This window comes from Ambystoma mexicanum, chromosome 6p (genome assembly GCF_040938575.1).
Source record: "Ambystoma mexicanum isolate Mex_15411 chromosome 6p, UKY_AmexF1_1, whole genome shotgun sequence".
NCBI classification, from domain to species: Eukaryota; Metazoa; Chordata; class Amphibia; order Caudata; family Ambystomatidae; genus Ambystoma; species Ambystoma mexicanum.
Genome location: NC_090935.1, coordinates 1253927472 through 1253940634, shown reverse-complemented (window position 1 = coordinate 1253940634; position 13163 = coordinate 1253927472). Strand labels below are relative to the sequence as shown.

General features: G+C 50.5%; 1 protein-coding gene across 5 annotated transcripts in view; it reads left to right on the top strand.

The window, feature by feature from the left end:
• The window catches only part of VPS13A (vacuolar protein sorting 13 homolog A), a 2994934-nt gene that overhangs the window by 736452 nt on the left and 2245319 nt on the right, over window positions 1-13163 (top strand). The window lies entirely within an intron of this gene.

Sequence of the window (13163 nt, the reverse complement as noted above, 5' to 3'; positions counted from 1 at the left end):
CTCCATGCCGGGGTCAAAGAAGGGAAAGATGTGATTTTCGGGATTACTGCAATGCCCCACACCACCAAGCTCTCAGGAGACGGATAGAAGGAGAGAAACACCAAGTCCAAAGGCACCACACTTTTTTTCCTGTCCAGATCTCTGTCCATTGTGGGGACTGAGGCGGCTTCTCCCAAGCCTCCCACTCCAGTGCCTCAACTGCCGGTTTGAAAGGCAGTAACATTTCTAGGGGGAGCCTTCATCCATGATGCCTGTGAGCTTGAATTGAGCCTTGGGTCTGTGAGCGCTGCACTACCCAGTGTGTCCACAACCTTCCTATTTATGTTTTGGAAAGAGGCATGAGTTGGCGCTGAGAGGATGTTCAACTGAAGGGAGGTATTGAGGCTGCAAGACTCCTGTCAACAGATCTCCTGCCGGATGGAATTCCTCTGGGAAAATCTCAAGTCTCCCTGGAGTCCAGTGACTCCAACCCAAAAAGAATAAGGCCATCCTCCCCATCAAAGACTTGAGTCATCCTTGACATGAACTTGCTTTACGGGGTTGGGGCTTTGTCCTGAGGATCTCCTGCATGGACTGTGGAGAGGCTACAAGAGCCAGTGCAAGGGTTTAATGCAAGAGGCCATAGCTTCTCTGTGCCGTTTCAGATCGAAATCCTTCTAAGCAAGGGCTGACTCTGTAGGCTTGGATTTTCAAAATCTAGATGATCCCTGCCAGCTAGCCCGAACATAGTGAATCCTGTCACAGCCCTTGTGCCAAGGCTGAAGCTGTCAGTGCCTTGGTAAAGAGGTCTGGCATCTTTAGCAAAAGGTCTCCCGTTTCTTGGGGTGGAGGATTGGGTACGAAACATATATCTTCTGTGCCAAATCCTGAGTCGCCGCTAGAATCAGTGGCTCATCATCTTTGAAGGAGAAGAACAGGACAGTGTTATAAAGAACCGCTCGGGGATCACACCATTTTACAGTGCTTCTTCTCTTTCTAGGCCCAAGACCGGCCTTTCTCCATGAGGCATTTTTCACCCAGCGACTTTGAAGGAGTCGCCTTGTCTTTTGTGACAAAAGGTGAAAAGCTTTGCGGCACGCTCCCACTAGGCCTTCAGATGCATATATTGGCACCCAGGTAGTAAAGACAAATTCTGCACGAGTTGGAGAAAAACATCTGTCCTCCACAATCTGCGCAGGGTTGAAAACCTGAAGCCTTATCGTAGCGGGGCATGATTCAGGCGATACAAGTTTTAGACTGGCTTTCCCAAAGTGTACTAAGTGTGTTGAAAAAAGGAACTAAGTACATGAGGCGCAGCACCTCGATATATACTGGCCGCTGTAATAAATCCAGCAGAGTTATCACAGATTCTCTGTTGGAAATCTCCTCCCATGTGGCCAGGGGAAGACAGCCGCTACCTGATCCTGACTCTGGGGGTGGCTTTGAGGGAGGTTCACATCAGTGGAGGCTATCGGGGAGATGCTATGACTTCATTGGATGAAGCACAGTATTCCCTCCTTTTCCCTAAAGCGTACCCTCTGGCACCAAACACATTAATGGCATATTGTCATTTAACGCTTCCCCCTTTTAGAGGAAATCAAGAAACCTTGTCCTCAAAGTATTCAAGTCAGGCCCCCACATTTAATTCAAACACCTACAACTCGCACATACCACCTTCTGTTTCTAGTATGCCTGATTGTAAACATCATGAGAAAAACCATTTGAGAAGATGCTCAAAAACATCCATGGACTCAAATTCCCATAATCTCTCAGGTACTGAGACGAGGAGGTGGATAAGAGAGTTTGTGCAGAGTGACCAGTGCTTGAAGTGCAAGCGCAAGCTAGTTGTTTTTCAGAGTCTACATTTGTGTGGGACATTTAATGATGGTGTGCGCACTCGGAGGTTGAGCAGCAGTGCAGGAGAAAACGGTACACTCCAAGCACGGAGGCTCACGAACGCAAGGCACAAAAATGCTTACCGGGACCGAAGAAGGGATGAGCTGCTGTGGAGACGGTAGGAGCTGCATAGAAGCTCCTGGGTGTCAGGCTGTTTCTGGAAGCAATGTTCATGCATCCAGAACGAGCGAGGAAGCCAACGTTTGACTGTGGAGACGCACAGAAAGCTGGGAAGACCTCTGCTGACTCCCGAGTGGAAAGTGAACGAAGCAGCTGTTCCACAAAGGTGCGGACAGAATCGAAGTCATAAGAGAAGACCGGTGGGTCGACCCAAAGCAGCTGGGGAATCTGGGGCTTTCCGACAAGTGCGCCAGTCCGCATTTGATAAACATGAAACTGTTAATGATGAAAAGAGCATAAGAAGAATATTTGAATACCGTCAAGACACAGTGCCAAGACAAACCCCAACCCAAGACAGTGGCGTGAATTGCAAGTGTCGGGGAGATGTGTGAGGAATTGCTACCTTAGGCAAATATACAAAGTACCTCACAGTGTAAGCCATTTTTGTATAACCAATGACTCTGAATCAGTTACAGCAAGTCCTGGCAGGCAAGTACACCAAGCAGTTGAGGTTATTTAAAGATTCCTGGCAGGAGAGTATAACAGGGGACCTGAAACTAACTATAAAATAATTCCTGGCAGGCGAGTATACCAAGTAATTGAGATTGATTAAAGGAACTATAAAAGAAACCCTGACAAGCGAGTATAGCAGGTGGATGAGATTGCAGGAAGATTCCTGGCAGGGGACTACACCAGGCAATCTGCAGAGTTAAACGAAGTCTCACTGAAAAACTGTTGCAAATCTTGTGATATAAACAAGTACTTTGTGAATCCAGTGTAAGAAACAAAGGAACTGTTAATTGAAGTGGAACTTTTGCCATTCTATTCAAGAAACCAGAGGAAGGGAACCACCCCCTGGATCCAAGTGTCTTTACCTTGAAGAACATTTTTGTCTAAGTCATTATTGGTAATTTGGTTTTAAACACTTTTTACCAACATCCAGCAATTTTTACATTTCTCCAGCATTGGATTTTTCAAAGATTCACATGCTGTGAATATTCCCCGCCATCGTGCTGGGAATCTTTTCCCCTTGCTATGTGCAAGGATAACCTACATTTTGTCGCCTAACACCCTTGTTATGGGTGATTTTAGTCTCCACCAACGGGGCCTTGAGTTGTCCTAGACTAGACCCTCCTCTTTCTCTTCCCCTCAGATTCTAACCGCATGTTGAGCTGAGGGAGTCCTCTGGTTTTTGAATCTAGGTTAAAATCTTTCAAAAACAACTTTCTTCTTCTGGTTCCCAGTAAATTTCAACATCAAGTCTACTATTTCGATGTGTGGCAGATGAGTGGTGATGGAGGACAAAAGGAGACCCCTTTTTAAGGCCTGTGCATCTTGTGGCCTGAAAAACGTATATGAGGGAGATAAACAATCTGACTGCATATACTGCCTGTACCCCACCACACGGTTGACAACTGCGCTATCTGTAGAGGTCTCAGCACCAAGATACTCAAGGATAGAAACCGAAGGCTGATCTGCTGGCTCAATGAGGGGAACTTCCCCCGAGTACTTCTCTGACGTCGAATCGACCAAAAGCATGGCCACTAAGGTGTGGAAACTACAGCGGACGAGCAAAAGGACCAGCTCGGAAGAGCGGTCGCATAAAAAGACCAAGCACAGAGTCACTCACGGCTACGAACTGTTGACAGTGGGCGAGAGGAGGCCTTCTAAGGGGCTGCAGAAGGCTGTCGTTGCCCTGAGACGGTCCGTTGTCACCGGGACGGGAGGCAGGAAGTCGTCGGAGAAGCGGAAGCATAAGTCAAGGTCAGTGGGAGAAGACGAAACCTCATCAAAGTCACCACTAGCTCCCAGGGGGAGGCATAGGTAACACCCCAAAACCCCCCGGGGCTGGTCAAATCTACCACGGCCATGGGCGCAAGCCCCTCATCTTCGATTGCTCTGAAAGGGCTTAAATAATTGTTGACGAAGTCAGTGGAGGCACGGAAGGCGCATGAACACCCTCCAACCTACTCCACTGAAAAAGAGCAGTCAAAGGCACATAAAGAGAGCCTGTTGACAGCAACAATGAATCAGACACATAGGGCAACTAGCCCCTTGACGATGCCCCATAAAACTGTCTCATCCACGGCACTCCACAAGTCGAGTTTGTCGACGATGCTCCACAAAACTGCCCGGTCCACTCCGCTTCAAAGGTCCAGCTCATCAACGATGCTCCACAAAACTAGCTTGTCCACGACACTCCCTAACACTGGCTCATCAATGAAGAAACCCGTGGAAAAAGACTGCACATGCGCAGACTCTTCGTCCCTGCCTACAGTCACTGCAGTGGAAAAAGATAAATCCCTGGGACCCAAGAAACTACGAAAAGATGCCTTGTCACCAACGTTGTCGACAATTTCATCAACAGAAAGACAAAAGCTTCCTCTGGAGGTGCAGCCTCCCCAGCCACACGAGTCAACACTAAAACAACCCATGAGTCAGGTCTCACCTATTCACTACTCTGACGTAATTACAAAGGAGATATTATAGTACAAAATCGACACTGAATTTGAGACACAACATCAGCAAGCAGAAGGGTCAGGGTCGGAACAGTCAGTTACAATGCAAGAGGAGATGCCCAACCAGGCCACCAACGCCAGGGAGACAAATTAGGCAGACAACCAGAAGGACCAGCACCACCCCCAGGTCCCACCCACCTAGAAGTCCAACAAAGGGAAGTGCAGGCACTATTAACCTACCCGCAGGCCTTACTTTCGATATAGGTACTCTCTTCGCTGTAGAAGGTCATCACTCAGCTTGATGCATCAATGATGAGGCCAGTGATGCCGGCCTTGCCATCTCTGCAACCACCGCCTCAACCAGCGGTGTCGCAACACTCTCCTCCTAGACCCAGATCTGCATCACGAGGAAGATCAGCAAGGTCCTCCAGAGGACATTTGCAATTGTAAGGAACTCATGGTGGTAACAGGAAAGACGGACACAAATGATCACAATTCAAAGGTGTTCATTAAACTGTATGCATGGGTGAGAAAAATGCCTAATCTAAACCTAAAGCTAAGATTGAAGCAAGCTACAACCATCATATAATAAGGCAGTCCTAGTAGCGCTGTGTCAAATAAAAAGGGTCTATACTAAAAAAAAAACATTAAAACATTAAAATTGCCAATCCTTACCACTAAGTTACAAAAAGAGTGTGGGATAATGTTCACCAGAAAAGAAAGAAGTGTTCTCAAAATAAGTCAGGATGTTATGGCTGGTTCTCCCTGCCCCACGTTTTATGCACAGGACAATGCAGAACTCCTGAGCACAGCACACTCTTGTGCCTCTTCAGCATGAGGTACGCATACCATACCAGAACCTTCAGGGGCCAAGTCTCTTTTCTACAAAGTCTCTTGCCTGAGAAGGCCTGCTGGATCAAAACAACAAACAAAAGTTCCTTTGGTGGTTTTGCACCTTGGACGATTGTTCTTCGCCCCTTGGATCTCCATCCGCCGCGCTCAGATCCTCCTTGCAAAGCAGGTCTGCCTCTAACCGGTTCACTACGGCCTTTCAAATACAGCTTGTAACATTCAAGAGCTTTAATGTCTTTTTAAACAACCATTATTACTGTGCACAACCCTCTGCCGGGTTCACTATTGTCGACACAATGTTAAGAAGTGTATTACTCTTCTCCCCAACTCTCAGGCATCCCTCAGCAGGGTTCACGTTTGCTTAAATATACAGTTCACTTTGCTTTATCTCAATGCGAGATTCACTCCCAGTAGCTTTCCCTTTGGCATCCCTTTGTCTGGTTCACATAGCCATCTTTAACACAGTTCATGAATTTCTAACACAGTTAATTATTTGCTCATTGTCATTAAAAAGCACACACACACACACACACACACACACACACACACACACACACACACACACACACTCTCTCTCTCTCTCTCTCTCTCTCTCTCTCTCTTCCGGCTGTGTTGAACTCGTTGGCTTGCCGTGCTTCTGGAGTCAATGACGGTACCACAGTAGCCAGTGTGCCTCCCCGCCTGTCAATGTGGGAGGCCCCCTTGGACAGTTGACATCTGTTCCTCCACACGCCAGCTGTAACTCCTGGTGTTATGATTTCCCTTTCAGAGGCTTCGTGGGTCTGAGTTTGAAAGAGCAACAGCAATCCCCTCCTCATCCTTTCACGTCTCGCCGCCTTTCTCCTCAGCTTGAACTGCCGGTCCGGTATAGCTATTTCCTCGTGCATTCGGCCTTGCTTGTAGTGTGCTCTGCCTTTTATCCCTGTGGGGAAGGTAAAGAGCCATCAGGTGTGCGTGGGTACTGTCAACTGTCTGAGCCTTGTATTGGGACATGTCAGGTAAATAGCTCAGGTGTTAGTACATAGTCTTTTTCTGCGTAATAAGTGTTTGTGTCAGAAAAAGGGGGAGGGGGATAGATCTTCTAAATATAGAATATAGTGTAGGATGGGGAAAGGTTGTTACAGCAAATGGGGTTGCGTGTCACCCGTCGGTTTCCCACTTGCACTCCCAGAAGACCCCTCATCCAGGTGATCCTCCCCCACTGGTCCACCCCAGGAACTGGATCCAGTAGCGATGGACGTGTCCTTGCCACCTGGATGACAGATCCCCGGGGACTAGTAAGTGAAACACCTTCGGGTTTCTCAAACAATCCAGGTCGGCCTCCCCATCTCCTGCAGCATCCCCCTCACTTCGGCCAGTCCGCAGGGGCAGAAGTACATCACCACCGCTAACCTCGACCTCACGCAAAAGGTGTTGCACCTTTTCACCACTGGTGCGGTCAGTACCCGAAGAAGAACTGACGGATGTGGACAAACCCCATAGCACTACATCTTCATCATCCCACTCCTCGCGGCGGGACGATAATTGGGACACGGATGCTCTATAGGAATTTTCACAGGATGAGGAGTCCCCCGGATGACATCACAGGGTTCCATTTTACAGTCATGAAGGCATGCAAGGAGTTTGACTTCCTCGCCTCAGAGGATGAAAAGGAGTGCTTTTTATTTGACCATATGGGAAAAAGGAGGAAGGTGGTTGTCTCAATTCCTATCTTTAACAACGTCTAGCAAGAGGGACTTAAGATAATGAGATGCCCATTCATAACCACAGCAGTCAAAGGTCGCCTCGATAAAAAGTACAACTCGTCGGAAAATGCACCAAAATGTCCTACCTCTCTGCTGTCTCCTGAGTCAGTAGTCTCAGTGGCGGTGAGCCGGAAGGCGAAACCCGTGAAGCAGAAGTGTGTGGTACCACGAAACAATGAGGCGTGCAAGCAAGACACCTTTGGAAAGAAGGTCGTAGCAATTGGGGCCACAGCAGTAAAACCAGCACACTCCTTGGCCATCATCGCCATATATGATGGAGAGATGTGTCATAAACTGGCTCCAATTCTAGAACATCTGCAGAAGCATAAGGAGGCAATGGTGATCTAAAGGAAGGGGAGGAGTCATCCAACCTGGAGATCATCATAGTGATGGACCTGGCGGAAACACGTTTTAAGCGGTGGCCAACGGGGTGGTCCTGAGGAGACAGGGGTGGCTCCGATGTACAGACGTCCGAGCAGATGTGCACCATAAAGAAGCAGACTTGCCTTTTGAGGGGGATGAGCTGTTCAGACTGAAAATCAACAAAGCGCTTAAAGCAATCAAAACGGACACTGACCCAGTCAGATCCTTAACATCCTTACAGAACCATCTGCCTTTTCCTCAGTTCATACATGTCTTCATGCAACATGGGACGGCAATACTCTAGGGTCTCGCCATATGACTACCAAGTGATACAAGAGAGCGTACCAAGGGTACCAAAAATCAAAGGATAATGGGCAGAGTCAGCGCTACAAGCAGCCCTCAGGAACCCAGAGGGGACGGCAGGGCAAAGCCCAACAGTGACTACCCGTCCCACGGCGCCCTCAGAGGAGCGAGTATCTCCAAGTTTGCCTGAAACTGGAGAAAAATAGCAAAGGACAAATGGGTACTGGATGTAGTATTGCACGGGCCCTTTCTGGAATTCAAACAAACACCTCCTCCCATACCTCCAGAATACCGACCGCAGGCACACAAGGCTGCGCTTCTACAAGAAATGCAGCTCATGCTGCAAAACAGGCACATAAAAATGAACACAGGGGAAAAGGAGTATACTCTCGGTATTTTGTTGTCTGAAAACCGGATGGAAAATTGAATCCCATTATGGACCTACAGATGCTAAACAAATACATCAAGCGCCAAAAGTTAACTATGATTACGCTATAGCAGTCATAGAAGCAATGCAGCACCACAACTACCTCACCTCTCTGGATGTCCAGGACATGTACTTTCACGTCCCCATCCATCCAGGGCATCGTAAGTATCTCTGGTTCGTGGTCAGCAAGTCGCACTACCAATTCAGGGTCCTTCCATTTGGCCTTAAGTCGCTCCACGCACCTTAACAAAGTGCCTTGTGCCAATGGCAGCCAGTCTCTGAAAAAAGGGTCATCATGTCTATCCCTATTTAGACTACTGGCTAGTGTGTCCCCCGTTCAGGAAAGGAGCAAAGCGTTCTATGGCAGCGACAGTGCGTCTCTTACAAACATTAGGCTTCGCCATCAATTACAGAAGATCCTTCTTATGGCCATTGAGGAAGCTTGTGTTCCTTGGAGTGGAATTCTTCACCCAGTAACCCATGGTGCGGCTCGCCCATGACAGTAAACGCCCTCACAGCCCTACTGAAAACGTTCACACCAAACAAGGTACGAAAGGCGCGTCAATGCATGAAACTACTCGGGACAATGGCGTCATGCATACCGCTAGTCCCGCACTGCAGACTGCACATGAGACCGCTACAAGAGTTCCTGACAGCGAACTTGTCCCAGGTAACCGGATCATTGGGGGACAAAGTACATATCCCTCAGAAAATGTGCTTGTTTCTTCAATGGTGAGGAAATATGATATGATATGGCATTTATAACGCGCCTACACAAGTGTTTCAAGGCGCCAAGAGTCAAGGGAGGGGGAAACAGAGGGAAGACAGACAATGATCCTACTAGGCCAGGTGTCATTCAGATCGCGCAAGTGCATTGGAAGAAGGAAGGGTGAAAGTGCGGGGGGAGGGGAAAGTGCAATAACTGGGATAATAGAGTAAATAACTATAGGTAAAAGTAAGGCCAGCAGGTGGCAAGTGCTGGTGGTGGGGGCTTTAGGGATACAGAAAACAGTCCCCAAGTGCGGGGGTTGCCCGGAAGGCAGTGCAGGTGAGCGACTGGTGGGCAGGGGACCTGAGGCCGAGATCAAATAGTGGCCAGGTAACCAGTGCAGTTTCAGCCTGGAAGTCAGCAGGAGAGAGAAGGAGAAAAAGCAGAAGCAAAGAAAACGGTTTTGAGGTGCTTCCGGAACCAGACATGATTCTCCTCAAGTTTCTGGGAGGCTGTTCCAGAGGGAGGCCCCAGCTGAAGAAAGAGATCTACCACCAACTTGTTGGAGAAAGGACTGACCCTGAGGGAGTTGAAGGCGGATGAGCAAAAAACACAAGAAGGAAGATATTTAGGAAGACAGAGTTGAAGGTGTTGAGGCCCCAAGCCCCAGAAGGCCTTGTGGACAGTGCAGAGGATTTTGAACTTAATCCTCGCAGCAACTAGGAGCCAGTGCAGAGATTTCAGTCCTGGAGAGATACGATCCATGGGCTTGTGACCAAGGACAAGTCTTGCAGTCCTGTTCTGGATGAGTTACAGAGGACGGACAGTAGAAGCAGGCAGATTTAGAAATAGGCTGTTGCAATAGTCCAGCACCTTCACCGGCGCCATCAACCACTAGCCAACGCTCTGTCTCGGGGAAGAGAAAGTCTGAGAACCCGGCTAAGCTTCTGGAGAGGCCCCAGTCGATCTCGAAGGAACCAGCCGAGGGGGAGCGAGGCGGTGACCCTTCCCCCAAGGTGAAGGCCTCGAGCACACCCAAGGTGGTGAAGGCCTTGATTCACCCGGCTAAGGCTTCTACCGAGGTAGTCGCGACAGCCCTGGCGAAGCCTGTGGAGGCTACCCCAGTGGAGGCGACCTCGGTGCCCAGAGTTTCCCTGCCACCGCAGAGGGAATCCTCTTTTCAGCCCATCGAGAAGACCCCGGTGAAGACCCCGGTGGAAAAAGAGGGAGGGTGGTGGCCGTTACGGACACGGACACAGCCTCCGAGGAGGAGTTGGTGGAAGTCGTGGAGGGCCTCAACAGGAAGTTTGGGGAGGCCCCATCCCACAGGAGGAATCCCGACGAGGGGGACGAAGAAAGTGACAGTGGCACCGACGAGGCTCCCGTGGAGCAGGAGCAACCATCACGCCCGTCGCAACCCGAGCCACAAGACAACTCGGTGGCCATTTTGATGGCAACCCAAACCTTATGCACGGTGATAAGGACGAGATTGCCCCTGCCCCCAACGGACGACCCAGCTGAACCGGGCCCGTCGGCAAGCCCTCCAAACAAGAGTAGGAGAGTTCATCCACCCCGCCCTTCCAGCCCTCACGGCCTTCTCAGCCGTGGTCTCCTTCTCCTTCCCCTATCCCTGGAGATGACACGGGAACAGATAGGGCCACAACGGGGACGGATGACAGTGGTGACGACGGGACGGACCTCCCACCACCACCTCCTCGGGGCTCCCCGCCCGATGTAATTGGCTCCTTCCACGCCATGATTGCCAGGGCATCCGAGCTTTTCCAGCTCTGCCCCGAAGAACAAAAGAAGGAAGGATTCCTCTACCAACGGCGCAAGGCCAAAAGGAAGACGGTCCTTAAGGTGCCGTTGCTGGATGAAATCTAGGACGAGGGACTTGTTCTTCTGAAGAACCCGTCCTTGACATCTGCCAAGAGGGACCGGTACGAGAAGTAGAACCGGGTCCCTGAGGCCGCCCCCTTGTGCCTTAGGGCACAACCGACCCCGGATTCAGTCGTCTCGTCGGCAGCCAAGAAGAAAGCAGGGGGGCGTCAGCCTCAACTTCTACTTCCCCACCGGATGGCGAGGGAAAGAAACTGAACGCCATGGGACGACGAGACATCTCGTTGGCGGCAACGATTAAGGCGGCCAACGCATGCCATAACGGTAGCCACGGACATTTCCGACACCGGTTTCCGCCAGTTGGGCAACATCGTTTGCCTTCGACGGCGGGGTGGCTCAAGGTGACGGATTTCCGCCAAGACGTGCAAGCCAAGGTTTTGGACATACCCTTCAACTGGAACAATCTGTTTGGAAAGACAGTGGATGAGTCACTGCAGGCCATAAAGACCGACACAGAGACGGCTCTGGCTTTGGGAGTTCTGCAGCTACGACAGCCGCCATTTTGGAACTCCGGAGGCAAGCAAGGTGTCTCCAAAGGATTCAGCGGCGGCTCCTTGACATACCGTCAGGCGGGCCGCTCCTCATCGCAGGAAGCCTACAGGGGAAAAGGCAAGTCAGGTTGATCTCGCCGTCGTCGCCAGGGAGGCCAAGGCGGCAAGGCCGCTGCCAAGCAAGATTGAACCGGCCGTTGCGTCAGGCCCTCACCAGAGCACCCCGGTGGGAGGCCGGCTGACCGTTGGGTGCTGGATGCCCTCGCCCACGGGCACACTCCCGAATTTCTAAAGAAGTGTCCCCGCATTCCTCCCGTGGCCAGGAAGGAAAACCACGTCCCTCAACTGCTGTTAGAGATAGGAGCGATGCTCAAGAAAGGAGCCATCGAGCTAGTCCCAAGGAGGCTCCGGGGCTACGGAGTATTCTCAAGATAATTCCTCATCAGAAACAAGACAGGAGGATGGCGTCCCATCCTGGACCTGTGTCGACTAAACAAATACATCAAGGCACTGAAGTTCCGGATGGTCACCCTCCAGCACGTGCTGGGCCAGCTGGAGGAAGGCGACTTCCTATCGTCATTGGATTTGGAGGATGCGTACTTTCACATCCCCATTCTAAAAGGACACTGAATGTTTCTGAGGTTCGTAGTCCAAGGACGGCACTACCAGTTCAAGGCCCTCGCATTCGGAATGAAGTCGGCGCCCAGGGTATTCACCAAGTGCCAAGCGCCGGTGGCAGCGCGGCTGCGCCTGCAGGGGATCCACGTCTACCCCTACCTGGACGATTGGCTCATCCGAGCAAGGACAAGGGAACTCGCCGTCGAACACACAGCGAAGACCGTCCGGCTGCTCACGGACCTGGGATTCTCAAATCCCACCTGGTCCCGTCACAGGTCGCACTGAAGGAAAGGACGAAGGCCATCCTGGGCAAGGTGCAGCGTCTGCTGGCCACGGACGTGGCCAGGGTGAGGTCCATCAAGTCCCTTCTCGGAATGATGTCCTCGTGCATCTATGCCTGCTGCTGGGCACCCGTCGCCGGAATGCCCTCACAGGACTTAGAAGACAGCTAGGACTTCTTCTTCTCACCTGCTGGGCTCTTTCCTTCCAGCCAGCTGGCGAGACGGGTCCGACGATCGCTCATAGTCCGATTCGTCATGTTCATGCAAAACGCACAGAAGGCAGTAGAGGCATCTCGAATGCTCGCCCTCCTTGAACACATTCTGTAATCCGCATCCAGGGCAGTTCCTAAACAGCTTGGATCCGGGTGTCGAGCTTCCTTTCTCCTGGGCCATGTCCACGAGGTAGGCCTCAGAAACTTCTGGAATCCTCCGAGAAGCCTAACTCGACAAAAACTTCGCCCTTGAGGGGCGTAGAAAATTCTGAAATGGGTCCCCGTTGATCGGAAGTAGAAACGGTGGAGCTTGAGGCTCGATTGACTGAAAAAAATGAGATCAATCTCTTGAAAAATAACGCAAAACGCAGTAGAAGCCCTGAGAGCTATAGCACAAGGACTCCCAACACTTGAACATGCGGTAAAAATCAGAGGATGGCTGCCAGGGGCCGGGCTTAGGGAGAGGGCAGTCATTGGCTGGGGTCAGTATGACCCAGAGACCTGTGATTGGTTACTACTAAGAAAGACAGTTCAGAAACGAAACTGATACTGATTTTTTTCTTTACTGAGGATTCCCAGCCTGACGACGGGGAATATTCATGAGCATGTGAATCCATGCCGACCCATGCTGGAGAACAACAGTTACAGGTAAGTAACTTGTTCCTTTGCAATCCCATGTATTCCTTTAGCGAAACGGTCCGAATACTTGTGCGTTTAAAAAATGCTTACTTTATGCAAGCATATGTCTTTATCTCGATGAACACATGTGTGAATGAATATGTCCACTCCAAATAAGTAGTTAGTCCGGC